At 40.2% G+C, this 13,260-nt stretch overlaps 1 protein-coding gene and 1 long non-coding RNA gene across 6 annotated transcripts in view; one reads left to right on the forward strand and one right to left on the reverse strand.

Moving 5' to 3' along the window:
• The window catches only part of LOC140624884 (uncharacterized), a 29,015-nt gene extending 27,481 nt beyond the window's left edge, over positions 1 to 1,534 (reverse strand). The window contains exon 1 of the long non-coding RNA XR_012024326.1: positions 1,464 to 1,534. This is a non-coding gene — a long non-coding RNA (uncharacterized lncRNA). The remainder of the gene's footprint in view (positions 1 to 1,463) is intronic.
• Positions 1 to 13,260, forward strand: part of ZNF148 (zinc finger protein 148) — a 119,678-nt gene that overhangs the window by 12,565 nt on the left and 93,853 nt on the right. Inside the window, exon 1 of one of the 5 annotated variants that reach the window (XM_072811818.1) lies at positions 5,761 to 8,035. The exons of the other annotated variants lie outside the window; for them this stretch is intronic. The gene's annotated coding sequence lies outside the window, so the exon portion shown is untranslated. Of the gene's footprint in view, positions 1 to 5,760; positions 8,036 to 13,260 lie in introns of those variants that run through there. 5 annotated transcript variants of the gene reach the window in all.

Raw genomic sequence — 13,260 nt, forward strand, 5'->3', positions numbered from 1 at the left:
TTGTCTGTCAACTTTTCCCTTGTACTTTCAAAGGCTTGACTCTCAGTGCTGACCCAACTGTGGTTTTTGAGATTCTCCACCAGTGCCTTGCTGTGGTCCTGGCAGCTGACATTTTAAACCATTCACTGGCCCAATGCTGTATTCTTTAAACTCTTTGCGTTTGTATTATATTCCTTATGTGATTAAGTCATGCTTTCACCCTCTGAACAAAGAATACTTTCTGGGCCTCCCTGTTTTTGATGTTACGCACGTTTCAGAGAGAGCATATTTAGTGGTAGTGAGACAAATATGACAAGACACAAAATACATGTTACTGCTGTTCCACCTAAGTGCAGCTTTGCTTCAGGATTCCTTCCAGAATCTAGTCCTAGGTCATTCATCACTCTCCCCCTCCATCCCTTCTACATTTAGTCAGTCACCAAAGTTAATGATGAAGGACCTATGGAGACCAGGAACTTTGAAAAGCCTAAGAGAGTCCAGGGAGGGCACTTTGACCATTTCATGTTTTTGCTGTAACCTGCCTGATTTGGTCTGGAGTGGTTTACCAGGACCTGCCTCTGACATAGCTTGGCCTCTGAGTGAGAGTATATTCTGAATATCTGAGTGGGTTCGCGGATTAGATGAATGATGGATATCTTAAGGAAGGTATTGGGCATGATTGTAGTGGAAATGGAGAGAGACGGTTTTACTGGTAATTGTATTAATTTCACAGATTAAGTGACTTCACAAGATAGAGGTTGGATGCCTGAAAATCTTAGTTGGCATCAAGGAGTTTTCCTTGTAAATTTGACAAGAGCCGGTATCCCAGAGATTAGGATGAACTACACACTTGATGTTTTGTAGGGGCCTTTATGTGTGTGTCAACACATCCACGCCTGCGTGTGTAGATACATTTAATGATATAGAGTGTTAATTTGATTAGATTCTATAATTTGGGGAAATGGAAATGGTAGTCTTGAGTTGGGAGTGGTAACTGGCGTGGTAGAGAATGTTTGGAAAGATCACTGTCAGGTTATTGGGGGTATATGCTTGGGAAATGGATTTTTCAGGGACTAGTAGCCTCTCTGGAATTGGTTCACAAAATTTGAGGGCAGTTTGGGGCAAATTTGTGTGTTAAGTTGGAGAGCATCAGCTCGGAGGGAATGAGGGAACGCCACGAAATGCAGTTTTGAGAGAGCCAGGAGTCGGTTTGGTGGGAGCTGATGTAAACTGTAAAAGTTCATTGTGGAGAGGTTTTGAGTAGGTCAGTGGGAGAAGTCATGGAAGGAATTCGTGAGGAAGCTTGTTTATACCAGAAGAGTGAACTTGAAGAGTAACATTGGAGAGGCGGTTTGGGGGAGATCGTGTTTTTGGGGGGGACATAGGTCAAAAACCGGAAGGCAGGGGAAAACTTAGGACGAGTGAGGTACGGTGTGGAGCATCGGGCGGAAGGGCTAAGCAAGAGTTCCCGAGTCGTGTCTTACCGTGAGGAGCCTTAGCGGGACGCGGCCTCCCCGGCGGTGGTTCGGGGCGGGAGGGGCTGAGGCCTCCCGGGGCGGGGGCGGGGGAGGAGGAGGAGGAGGAGGAGGAGGAGGAGGAGGAGGGGCGCCGGCCTGAGGAGGCGCTGGCCTGAGGGGGGGCCGGCCCGCGCCCCGCCGCCCCGCGCCCCGCCGCCGCCGCACGCACGCACGCGGCTCGCCGGCTCCCTTTGTTGTGAGTGTGCGCGTGCGTGAGCGCCCGCGTGCGGGGGGCGGGGGCGGGGGCGGGGGCGCAGGGACGTCGGGCTCCGCGGGCAGGGCCGCCTCGCGACACCCGCCTTCCGGGTCGCGGCCCTGCGAGCTGGCGGCCGGCGCGTGCCGCGGCGTCCCTCACGCCCCCCGCCCCCCGCCCCCTTCCCGCACGTGCTCTGCGGGCGGCTCGGGCTCGCGGTCCCCGTGGTCCCCGTGGTCCCCGCCCGGCGCGGCGCCCTTGGCGGGACTCGCACGGCGAGCGGGGGCGGGAGCGGGAGCGGGGGCGGGAGCGGGAGGGGGGCCCGCGAGGGGGGCCCGCGAGCCGCGGTAAGGCGGCCGCCCCCCGCCCCCGGGACTTCCTGCCGCGTCGGGAACCACCGCGGGGTGCGCTCCGGAAATGCAACAGTTGGAGCCTCGTCCCCAGACCGTCCATTAAAAGCAGCTTTTTTTTTTTTTTTTTGGTTTTACATAATTATGATTGTGTAGTTTGCATATAGAGGGAGTCTTGCAAAATTGGGCACGGCGTGATTTTTTTTTTTTAAAGCATTAATCTTCTAGGGGGTAATGGTAAAGGCACCGCTCAGTTGTGAAATTTCAGCTATGTTAAATGTTGCTATAAATAAAATCCTATGCAGATTTTTAGATTTAATATAGCTAAAAATACGTTTGCAGTTGTCCCTTGGTGCAGGAGGAAGCCCTGGGTTCCGCGGTGCTTGTTTCTGGGCAGATTTTCAGGATTGTCAGCATGATTCGGGTGCAGGACCTTAACCTGGGTGAATAATTTGCTTGAGATTACCAGTCTGTTTTGCAACCGGGAATAGACTCTGGGTCTCTCATTCCCAGTCTGGTGACCTATCCGAGAATAGACTGAGGAAACTGGGTATTTTTCTGTTTGGTGCAAAATGCAGGCGGAGTTGATTTCGTAGTGAGTATTAAAGAGCCGGAAAGTGAATGTGTGAACGTTTGATTTTCTGTTGCAACGTTTAAAGGTAGTTCTCCACGTGGTCTTCGGCCTTTCTTTGAATTACAAAAGGCACCTTAGGATATTCCTCGAGGCTAACCTTTCTCGGCGTTTGTAGCCCATTTACACTTGATTAAAATAGATGCTTATTGTAATTAACTTTTTCACGTGGGTATTCTCTGGCTGGAGAATAGCAGGTAACTTGTGAATGTTCAGCCTCACAAATGCTAGGGAGAAGAGGAATTAGGTTAAGTTCATTACTCTCTGGTTCAAAAAATTTTGGCTCTTTTTTTTACTGAAGATGCCTGAAAAGGTAGAGACGGAATACCTGTGGATTTTCTTCTCAGCTTTATATACTGTTATTCTCCCTATTACTGCATTAGCTTCGCACAACAATATTTGGTTATCAGGTGTTTTGGTGTGCCTTTTACGAAACAGTACCTTTTCTTTCTTTAAGATTTTATTTATTTGTTCATTCATTCATGAGAGACACAGAGAGAGACAGAGGCAGAGACACAGGCAGAGGGAGAAGCAGGCTCCATGCAGGGAGCCCCATGCAGGACTCAATCCCGGGACCCCAGGGTCAGGCCCTGGGCCAAAGGCAGGGGCTAAACTCTGAACCACCCTGGGATCCCCCGAAGCAGTACCTTTTCATAGTATAGGAGTTGCAGTTGGGCTTTTTTGTTTTGTTCGTTCCTAACCTTTCTTATCCCTTTCCTCTTGTATCACAAAAACAAAACCCATCTTTCTTCTTCCTCCTTCCCATCTCCCAAAGAACCTGGACATTTTTAATAATTTAATACGATAGTTCTTCACCAGGGGTGATTTTGGCAACCCCTAGAGACATTTTTGGTTGCCAGTGCTGGGGGATTCTATTGGTATCCAGCAGGTGGAAACCCTGACTTCAGGTTGAGAATAACATTCTCCCAAATAATTTAAATTTATAAAAGTTATTTATAATGTGATTGAAATCTCTGTATCACATTGTTATAAACTTTTTTCCAAAGTTGTCATTAGAATGATCACGGGTCAAAGGTTATGGATATATTTTAGGTAATCAGTACTTGGGGTTTGGGAGCTGCAAGATTAACAAATTTAACTCTTGGTATGTACATTAGGAAATGGGGTTTCAGAGAGATTGTGACCTATACGCGTTCTCATGGATAAAGCAGAGCTCAAGTCTCTCGTTTTTATTATAATTTATTTAATTAAAATTTTAGTACTGAGAGAAATAGTATTGATCATTTCTGCTTGGTATACAAATACGTATAAATAATTGAATTACAAAATAATTGCATGGTGAGACTCTCAGTAGTTAGTGAATTGTTACTTTTTCAGATTCCCATGTGTTTGTTGAATTCATCAGCATGGTTTTGTAACTGTTGTAAACTTGGCAGCATCTGCTTTTTAAAAAAGTGTTTGGAAAATTTAAAAGGACCAAATACAGTTTTAAAACAATTCAAAGTTAATTATGATCTCTTAGGCAGCATTGCAAAGTGGAATCATCTTTGGGTGTCTTGAAGTGTTGCCTATAACTATGAGTTATTGTGCTAATTGTCAATCTGTTCTAGCAGGATCCTTTGGTTTAATTGTAGAAAAAGATACTGGAACTTTCAGGTGAAATGTAATTGGATGAAATATAAATTGAGTATTTAGATGAAATATTTTTAAATTGAGCAGTGTATTGTCAGAGGAATATGTATCAGTGGGTTCTTTTTATGTTTAAAAATTTTTTTTGGTAGTGTTTTTTTGAAATGAGTAAAATGACAAGAGATCTTATTATTATTTTATTTTTTATTTTTTATTTTTTATTTATTTATTTTTTAATTTTTATTTATTTATGATTGTCACACAGAGAGAGAGAGAGAGAGAGAGAGAGAGAGGCAGAGACATAGGCAGAGGGAGAAGCAAGCTCCGTGCACCGGGAGCCCGACATGGGATTCGATCCCAGGTCTCCAGGATCATGCCCCAGGCCGAAGGCAGGCGCCAAACCGCTGCGCCACCCAGGGATCCCTCATTATTATTATTTTAAAGATTTTATTTATTCATTCATGAGAGACACAGAGAGTCAGAGACATAGGTAGAGGGAGAAGCAGGCTCCTGCGGGGAGCCTGATTCCAGGACCCCAGGATCACGACCCTGAGCCAAAGGCAGACGCTCAACCACTGAACCACCCGGGTGTCCCGACAAAGGATCTTATAAACAAAGATTTCTTTAAAAACTTTTAAATAAAAAATTTATAGAAAAAAAATTGAAATCCGTATTAATGAAAAGAAAAAATCAACTGGAGAAGCTGCTGTTAATATTTTGATATATGACCTTTTTATATTTTCATTAACTTTTTAAAATTGAAAATTTTAAATAAAAAATTAAACAGTATCGTGAACCTCCATATAACTAGCTTCAACAATTAGCAATTAATGGCCATTCTTGTTTCATCTATACCTCTACCCAGTTTCTCCCCTTTCATATTATTTGTTAAAAAAAACTTTATTTTGAAGTAATTATAGACTTACAGGAAGTTGCAAAATTAGTAGAATCCTATGTATCCTTTACCCAGCTTCCCTCAGTGGTGACAAATTTTATAAAGCTCTAGTAAGACATTAAAACAAGGAAATTGACATTGATACATTAATCTTACTATTAACTGCCGGATTTACTCATTTTGCACTATTTAACCTGAATTCATTTGTGTGCCTGTGTGGTTCTCTGCATTTCCCCCCATGTATAAAAGTTCATTTAACTACCACCACAGTGAGGATACAGAACTGTTCATCTCCACAAAGAAAACCCCTCATGCTACTCCTTTATGTTTGCATCTCACCCCAAAGCCTCTCTCTGTCTCTTTGCAATCTTATTTTCCATCTCTTTAGTTTTGTTATTTCAAGAATGATATATTAACACATACTTCATTGAACCAAAACTCATTTTTTAAAAGATTTTATTTATTTATTCATGACAGACATAGAGAGAGAGAGAGAGAGGCAGAGACACAGGCAGAGGGAGAAGCAGGCTCCACGCATGGAGCCCAATGCGAGACTCGATCCCAGGACTCCAGGATCGTGCCCTGGGCCAAAGGAGGCGCCAAACCGCGGAGCCACCCAGGGATTCCCCCCCTCCCCCCCCAAAACTCATGTTTTGAAGGACTTTGGGTATATTTACTATTTTGTTACTGAGAAATAAAGTGATCATGAGCATTCATGTACAGGATTTTGTGAACAGTTGTCTGAAATAAATGCTCGAGTGAGCTTTTTAGGTTATATGGCAAGGGCAAATTTAGTTTTATAAGAAAGTTCCAAACTATTTTTCCAGAGTGGCTGTTCCATTTTACATTCTCATCAGCCATGTGTGAAAGATCTACTTATTCTGCATGCTTGCCAACATTTGTTTTTATCATTATTTTTTATTTTAGCTGTTCTAATTAGGTATATAGTGATGCTTTATTGTGGCTTTAATTTTGCATTTCCCTAATGGCTAATGATATTGAACATCTTCATATGAACTTACTTGTTGTCTGTTCATGCCTTTTTCTCATTTGCTAATTGAAATACATTTATTTCTTTATTAGTAAGTTTTGAGAGTTCTTTATATGTTCTAGATATAAGACTTTATCAGACATGGTGTGCAAAACATTTTCTCAGTCCTCAGCTCATCTTTTCATCTTCTTCACAAGTTCTTTCACAGGGGCAATGCTTTTAATTTTGATGAAGTCTGGTTTCTTTTATAGATCATGCTTTTGGTTCCACGTCCAGGAACCTTTTTCCTTAAGTCCTGAAGGATGTCTCCTGTGTTTTCATCTAAAGTTGTGTAGTTTTACGTTTACATTAAATTCATGATCCATTTTGAGTTAATTTTTATATAAAGTTGTGAGATTTTAGGTCAAGACTTTTTTTTGCTGATGGATGTCCAGTAGTTCCAGCACTATTTGTTGGAAAGATTATCTTTCTTCCATTGAATTGTATTATCTGTTGGTCTAGTTTTGGATTTTCTGTTGTGCTGATCTATATTATATGTTTGTCCCTCTGTTAGTACCACAGTCTTGATTAATGTAGTTTTTTAGTGTATTATTATTATTTTTTAAAGATTTTATTTATCTCTTCATGAGAAACACTGAGAGAGAGAGGCACAGACCTAGGCAGAGGGAGAAGCAGGCTCCCTGCCCGGAGCCCAATGTGGGATTGGATCCTGATCCCGGGACTCCAGGATCACGCCCTGAGCCAAAGGCAGATGCTCAATTGCTGAGCCACCCAGTATACTCTTTAGGATTTTATGTATATAAGATCATGTCATCTGTAAATAGAGGTGCATTTTACTGCTTCCTTTTCATTGTGAATGCATTTTATTTAATTTTCTTGCCTAATTTTCCTTGTTAGAATGTCTAGTACAGTGTTGAATCAAAGAAGAGAGAATAGACATTTTGTTTCCAATTGTAGGGGGAAAGCATTAATTATTTCACCCTTAGGTATAATGTTGTTAGATTTTTTTATAGATGACCTTTATCAGGTTGAAGAAATTTTCTTCTATTCCTAATGTCCTGGGAGTTTTTATTGTTAAGAGGTTAGATTTTTGTCACATTTTTCTTCATCTGCTGAGATGATCTACAAAAAGATAAAGGTTTTGTCCTATTCTGTTGATAGGGTGTATTATTTATATTACTTGATTTTCAGATGTTAAACCAGTTTTGGAATTTTTTTTTTTTTTTTTTTTTGAGATAGAGAAAGAGTACATGTGTGCATGGAGGGAGGGCCAGAGAGAAGAGAAAGAGATAGAACCTTAAGCAGGCTCTGCACCCAGCATGGAGTCTAATCCCAGATCCCATGACCCAAGATCATGACCTGAGTCAAAACCAAGAGTCGGATGAAACCAAGAATTGGGCACTCAACCGACTCAGCCACTCAGGTGGCCCAATGATAATTCTTTTTAATCCTTATATTGGTGATTTGTATCTTTTCTGTTTTTATTTGTTAGTCGTATTAGGGACCTAAAATTTTTGCTTCATTGATTTTCTCCATTTTCCTGTTTCAGTTGCATTCATTTTCTGTTCTTTATTATTTCCTTCCTACTGCATGCTTTGGGTTTATGTCCCCCCCCCCCCTTTTTTAGTTTCTTGTGGTAGGTAATGAGGTTATTGATTTGAGATCTTCATTTCTTTTTTTTTTTAATATTTTATTTATTTATTTATTTATTTATTTATTTATTTATTTATTAATTAATTAATTATAGTCACAGGCAGAGAGAGAAGCAGGCTCCATGCACCAGGAGCCCGATGTGGGATTTGATCCCAGGTCTCCAGGATTGCACCCTGGGCCAAAGGCAGGTGCCAAACCGCTGCGCCACCCAGGGATCCCAGATCTTCATTTCTAATGTAAGCAGTTAGTGCTATGAATTTCCTTTAAACTAATGCTTTGCTGCATTTCACAAATTTTGACGTTTTTATTTTCATTCATTTTTATGTATCTGTGTATATTAAATTTTTCTTTGAGATTTCCTCTTTGATGTATCAACTTTTTAGAAGTGTTTTGGTTTTTTCCTGTGTGTTACGAGGTTTTTCTGTTGTTTTTCTGTTACTGATTTCTAGTTTAAGTCCATTATGGTCACAGAATTCACTCTATTATTTTAATTCTTTTAAATTGGTTGAGGTTGGGACGTCTGGGTGGCTCAGTGGTTGAAAAGCTGCCTTTGGCTCAGGTTGTGACCCCGGGGTCCTGGGATCCAGTTGTGCATCAAGCTCCCTGCAGGGAGCCTGCTTCTCCAAACTCTGCCTGTGTCTCTGCCTTTCTCTGTGTGTCTCTCATGAAGAAGTAAATAAAATGTTTTTTAAAAAAATTTTGTTGAGGTTTGTTTTGTAGCTCAGGGTATGGTCTGTCTTGGTAAATGTTCTCTGGGTGCTTGAAAAGTGTGTTAGGCTGTCATTGGGTAGGGTATTCTGTATACAGTTGACCTTTGAATGACATGGGCTTGGGTTGTGCTGGTCTACTTATATATGGATTTTTTACAGTACTGTAAGTGTGTTTTCTTTATGATTTTCTCTAACATTTTATCTAGTTTTATGTAAAAATGGAATATATACTACATGTAAGATAAAAAACTCTGTGTTGATGTATTATTTATATTACCAGTAAGACTTCTAGTCAACAAGTAGGCTTTAGTAGTGAAGTTTTGGAGGGAGTCAAAGGTAAGCATGGATTTTTGTCTGGGTGAGGGATTTGTTCAAGGATCAACTGTATATCATTTATATTCTGTTGGTTGGTTGTGTTTTAATATAGCCACTGTGCTTTTCTGAAAAGTATTGTTACAGCTTTTTCATTACTTTATTTTCAGCATATGTTATCAGATTTCTTGTTAGCAACATACAGTTGGGCCATTTAAAAAAATCTGCTCTGCCAGTCTGTCTTTGATGAGTTTACTTAGGGTATCTGCATTTAAGGTGATTATTGATGTGTCATCACTTATGGCTGCAATTTTTTTTTTTTTTTTGCTTGTTTTGGTTTTTGGTTTTTGCTTCTCTTTTCTTGCCTTCCTGCAGATTATTGGAACATTCTTTAGGATCCCATCTTTTATAATGTGTAGAAGATCTACTTACAATGTTTTTGAGACTGTCTTGGTGTAGTTTTTGCAGTGGTTGTTGTAGTTATTACCCGGGTGATTTATAACCGTCTGCTGATATCAGCAGATTACAACGTCAACAGATGTGTGTAAACTTCTATATTACCCTTTACCTTCTCAAGTTTTAAACATAATTGTCTTAGGTATGAAATGGTGTTGCAATTTTTGTTTCAATCATCAAGTATGATTTATAAAACTAATGATGGAAAAGATAATCTGTTGTATACCAATAGTTCTTTTCTTCCTGTTGGGAATGTTTTCTTCAACCAGTCCTTATAAGTATGGCTGCAAGTGACACATTCTTCTAGTTTTTCTTGTTTTGGGAATGCTTTGTAAAAATGGTTTATTTGTTCCTTGCTGTGGTCTGAATGCATTTCCCTAAAATTCATACACTGAAATTCTATTAGGAGTTGGGGCCTTTGGGAGGTGATGAGGTCATGAGGGAGGGGCCCTCATGATTGGAATTGGTGCTGTTATAAAAGAAGCCAGAGAGTAATTCCTTTGCCCTTTTCTGCCCTGTGAGGATACAAAGAGAATTCCGTTACCTGCAAGAGAGCCTCACCCAACTATACCAACATCCTGATCTGGGAATTCTAGCCTCCAGAACTGTGAGAAATAAACTAGTGTTGTGTATAAGCCACCCATTCTGTAGTATTTTGTTGTAGCAGCTTAAATGGATTGTTAAACAGATGTTTAATAATTCCGGGGCAGCCTGGGTGGCTCAGCGGTTTAGCACCGCCTTCGGCCCAGGGCCTGACCCTGGAGACCTGGGATGGAGTTCCATGTCGGGCTTCCTACATGGAGCCTGCTTCTCCCTCTGCCTGTCTCTCTCTCTCTCTCTCTCTCTCTCTCTCTCTCTCTCTTTTTCTCTCTGTCTCTCATGAATAAATAAGTAAAATCTTTAAAAAAATGTTTAATAATTCCTGAAGAATAGTTTCATTAGATATAGAATTCTTGGTTGGCAGTTCTTTATTTTTCCAGTATTCAAAAAGTATATGCCTCTTTTCTTGGTCTTTCTGATTTCAGATGAGAGATCTGGTGTCATTTGCATTGTTGTTCTATTATAAGTAGTATGTTGTTTCTGTCTGCTGCCTTCAAAGTTTTTTTTGTTTTTAATTTTGAACATTTAATTATAGTGTATCTTAGTGTAAATTTCTTTGTGTTTATCCTGTCTTGGGTTTACTCAGGTTTTTGGATTTGTAAGTTTGTATTTGCCACATTTGAGAAGTTTTCAGCCATCATTTCTTCAGATACTGTTTTACCTCCTCTCTCTACTTTATCTCTGAGACTCCAGTGATATGAATGTTGGATCTTTTGTTATTGACCTACAGTTACCCAAGATTTAGGTGGTTTTTTTTCTTGTTTCTTTCATAGTTCACGTTGGGTAAGTTCTGTTTTTCTGTCCTCAAGTTCAATGATTCTCCCTGTCATCTCCACGTTTGTACTAAGTTTATCCAGTGACTTCAGATTTTTCTTACTGTATTTTTTAGCTGTATAATTTTCTTTTGCTTTTAAAAAATAAACTCTCTCTGCTTCGGTTTCCCATTTTCTCACTTGTTTTGGGAAAATTTATAATTGATTGATGAAGCATTTTTATTACAGTTTTTAAAAATCCTTGTCAGGGCAGCCCCGGTGGTGCAGCGGTTTAGCACCGCCTGCAGCCCAGGTCGTGATCCTGGAGACCCAGGATCGAGTCCCATGTCAGGCTCTCTGCATGGAGTCTGCTTCTCCCTCTGCCTGCGTCTCTGCCCCCCCCCCCCTCTCTCTCTCTCTATGAATAAATAAATAAATCTTTAAAAAAAGTCTTAAAAAATAAAAAAATAAAAATCCTTGTCAAATAATTCCAGTGTCTGATTCATCTCTGTGTTGGCCTTAGTTGATAATCTTTCCTCACTTTGTGACGTCTTGAGTCATTTCTATTTTATCTATTAGTTAGGAGGCTCTGGGTGCTATTTATATTTTTATTTTAGCAGACATACCCTATTAGGTTTAGCATACAGATTTTGGCCTACTTTTATAGGCTGTGTTTCCAGTGGCAGTTTAATTTTCAGAGCCTTTGTGGTCACCTTAATTGATCCGATGCTGCTAGGCTCCCACTAGTCCTTGCTGGTGCTGCCTAAGGGAGCAAAAGAGTTTTCCCCATGCAGGGTTTCTGGTATCTTGAGATGGGAGAGGATTGTGGTAGGATCCTTCTACTATTCATACAGCGTCTCCGCATTCTTCCCTGCCACCCTGTCTCTGGGTGAGGGAGGAGTGGCTTGGCTTATACTCAGCTGCTTGCTCTGGTTGTGTTCCTCAGTTTTGCCTGCTTGTCTCTGTATCTCTAGGTGGAAAACCGGTTGCTCAGGCCAAGTGGATAAGGAAAAATTTCTTCCCCTGGTCTTTGTTGTTGGCTGGACTTCTGTTTGGATCTCCTCCTTATATTGTAGAGGGACTCCAGTTTAATTTGGGGGAGGAATGTGACTATCTGGTCTGCCTTCTGTTGCTAAGTTGGTGGTCGGGAAATGCCAGTTTGGATTGCCTTTTTCTGTTGGGGGTGGGGACTAAAAACACCCTGCTATTTTTTTGTTTTTTTTTTGTCTTCCTGTCCCAAACTGGTTCACTGCCTCCTTACCATTTTCAGTTTTCCTCTGGTTGTCTCTTGTATTATTTCAGTGGTTTATAATTGTGCATAGTGAGGAGGGGCAGGGAAAAACAGATTTGCACCATCTTGTCTAGAGTGGGAGTTCAAGTTCCTTAATTTTTGTGAACTTACATGATCTCCAGTCAGGTTATATCAGTTTTGAAAATAATGGTATATGGATATGTGCTTTGTGAAGTTTTAAGCACTATATTAAAGCTTGCTTTGGTTATAAATCAGAATATCAGACACCTAAGAAGTTTTTGGCAAGTCAGCCCTAGCCTGTTAAAGACGGTGCCAGGGAATAGATATGTGCTATTTTACTAGGCATCTGTCACATAAACAGAATTTTGTTATGTAGTTAGTTAAAATGAGGTTATAAATCCTGAATATTTTCTTCAAAGGTGTGTTTGTTTAATAAATTATTTGCACCTAAGATGTTTAATAATTCCAGTGGTATATTATATTAAATATATATTACATTTTTCAGAGCAGTACTGAAAATCTTGTATTATGCAACCAGTTTAATCTGTTTCTGATTCATAGATTGAAAAGGGCAGAAATTTCCGACTTTTCTAAGTGAGAGTAAATTGGCCCAAATAAGAAAATGCCCATTCTACTTTAGCATAAACCTGTGTTTCTAAATGATGAGTTGACTTGCTAAATTGACTTCTATTTAGAAAAAGCCTCACAAACATATTTCATGAATTGTTCAAACTTAATATAGTTACTACAATTACAGAGAAATCACTGTGCTCCTTTGCAGCCACTTTTTGAGGTATTCTCTGAATGACTCTGATGGCAAATCATCAGTTTTCCTAATCAGATTAAAAACCATTTGTTGCAGACAGCCTCTCCTCTGCTGTCCTGCCTGCTGCTCCCTTGTGTTGTATTCAGTAAACTTCTTTCTCCTTTAAAAAAACAAAACAGGGGGATCCCTGGGTGGCTCAGCGGATTGGCTTCTGCCTTTGGCCCAGGTCATGATCCTGGAGACCGGGGATCGAGTCCCAATCCCTGCATGGAGCCTGCTTCTCCCTCCTCCTGTGTCTCTGCCTCTCTCTCTCTGTGTTTCTCATGAATAAATAAATAAAATCTTAAAACAAAACAAAACAAAAAACCCATTTGTTTTATGTGTGGGCATACCTCTACATTGTGTCTAGTGTAATTCTGGGCATGCATTCTAGACAGAGATAAAAATGATTGTGGTGTTAAGATGAAAATTGTCAAGATGAATGAACTGGCTTTTTGTGGACCTTTCGCAAGTTTTTAAATGAGAGTTTTTAATTATATTTCTTATGAGAGGTAATAACTCCAGTTTCTTATCTTTGACTTAATTTTTTAACGTTTTTGTTTATAAAACAAAA

This window comes from Canis lupus, chromosome 35 (genome assembly GCF_048164855.1).
Source record: "Canis lupus baileyi chromosome 35, mCanLup2.hap1, whole genome shotgun sequence".
In the NCBI taxonomy this organism is placed as follows: Eukaryota; Metazoa; Chordata; class Mammalia; order Carnivora; family Canidae; genus Canis; species Canis lupus.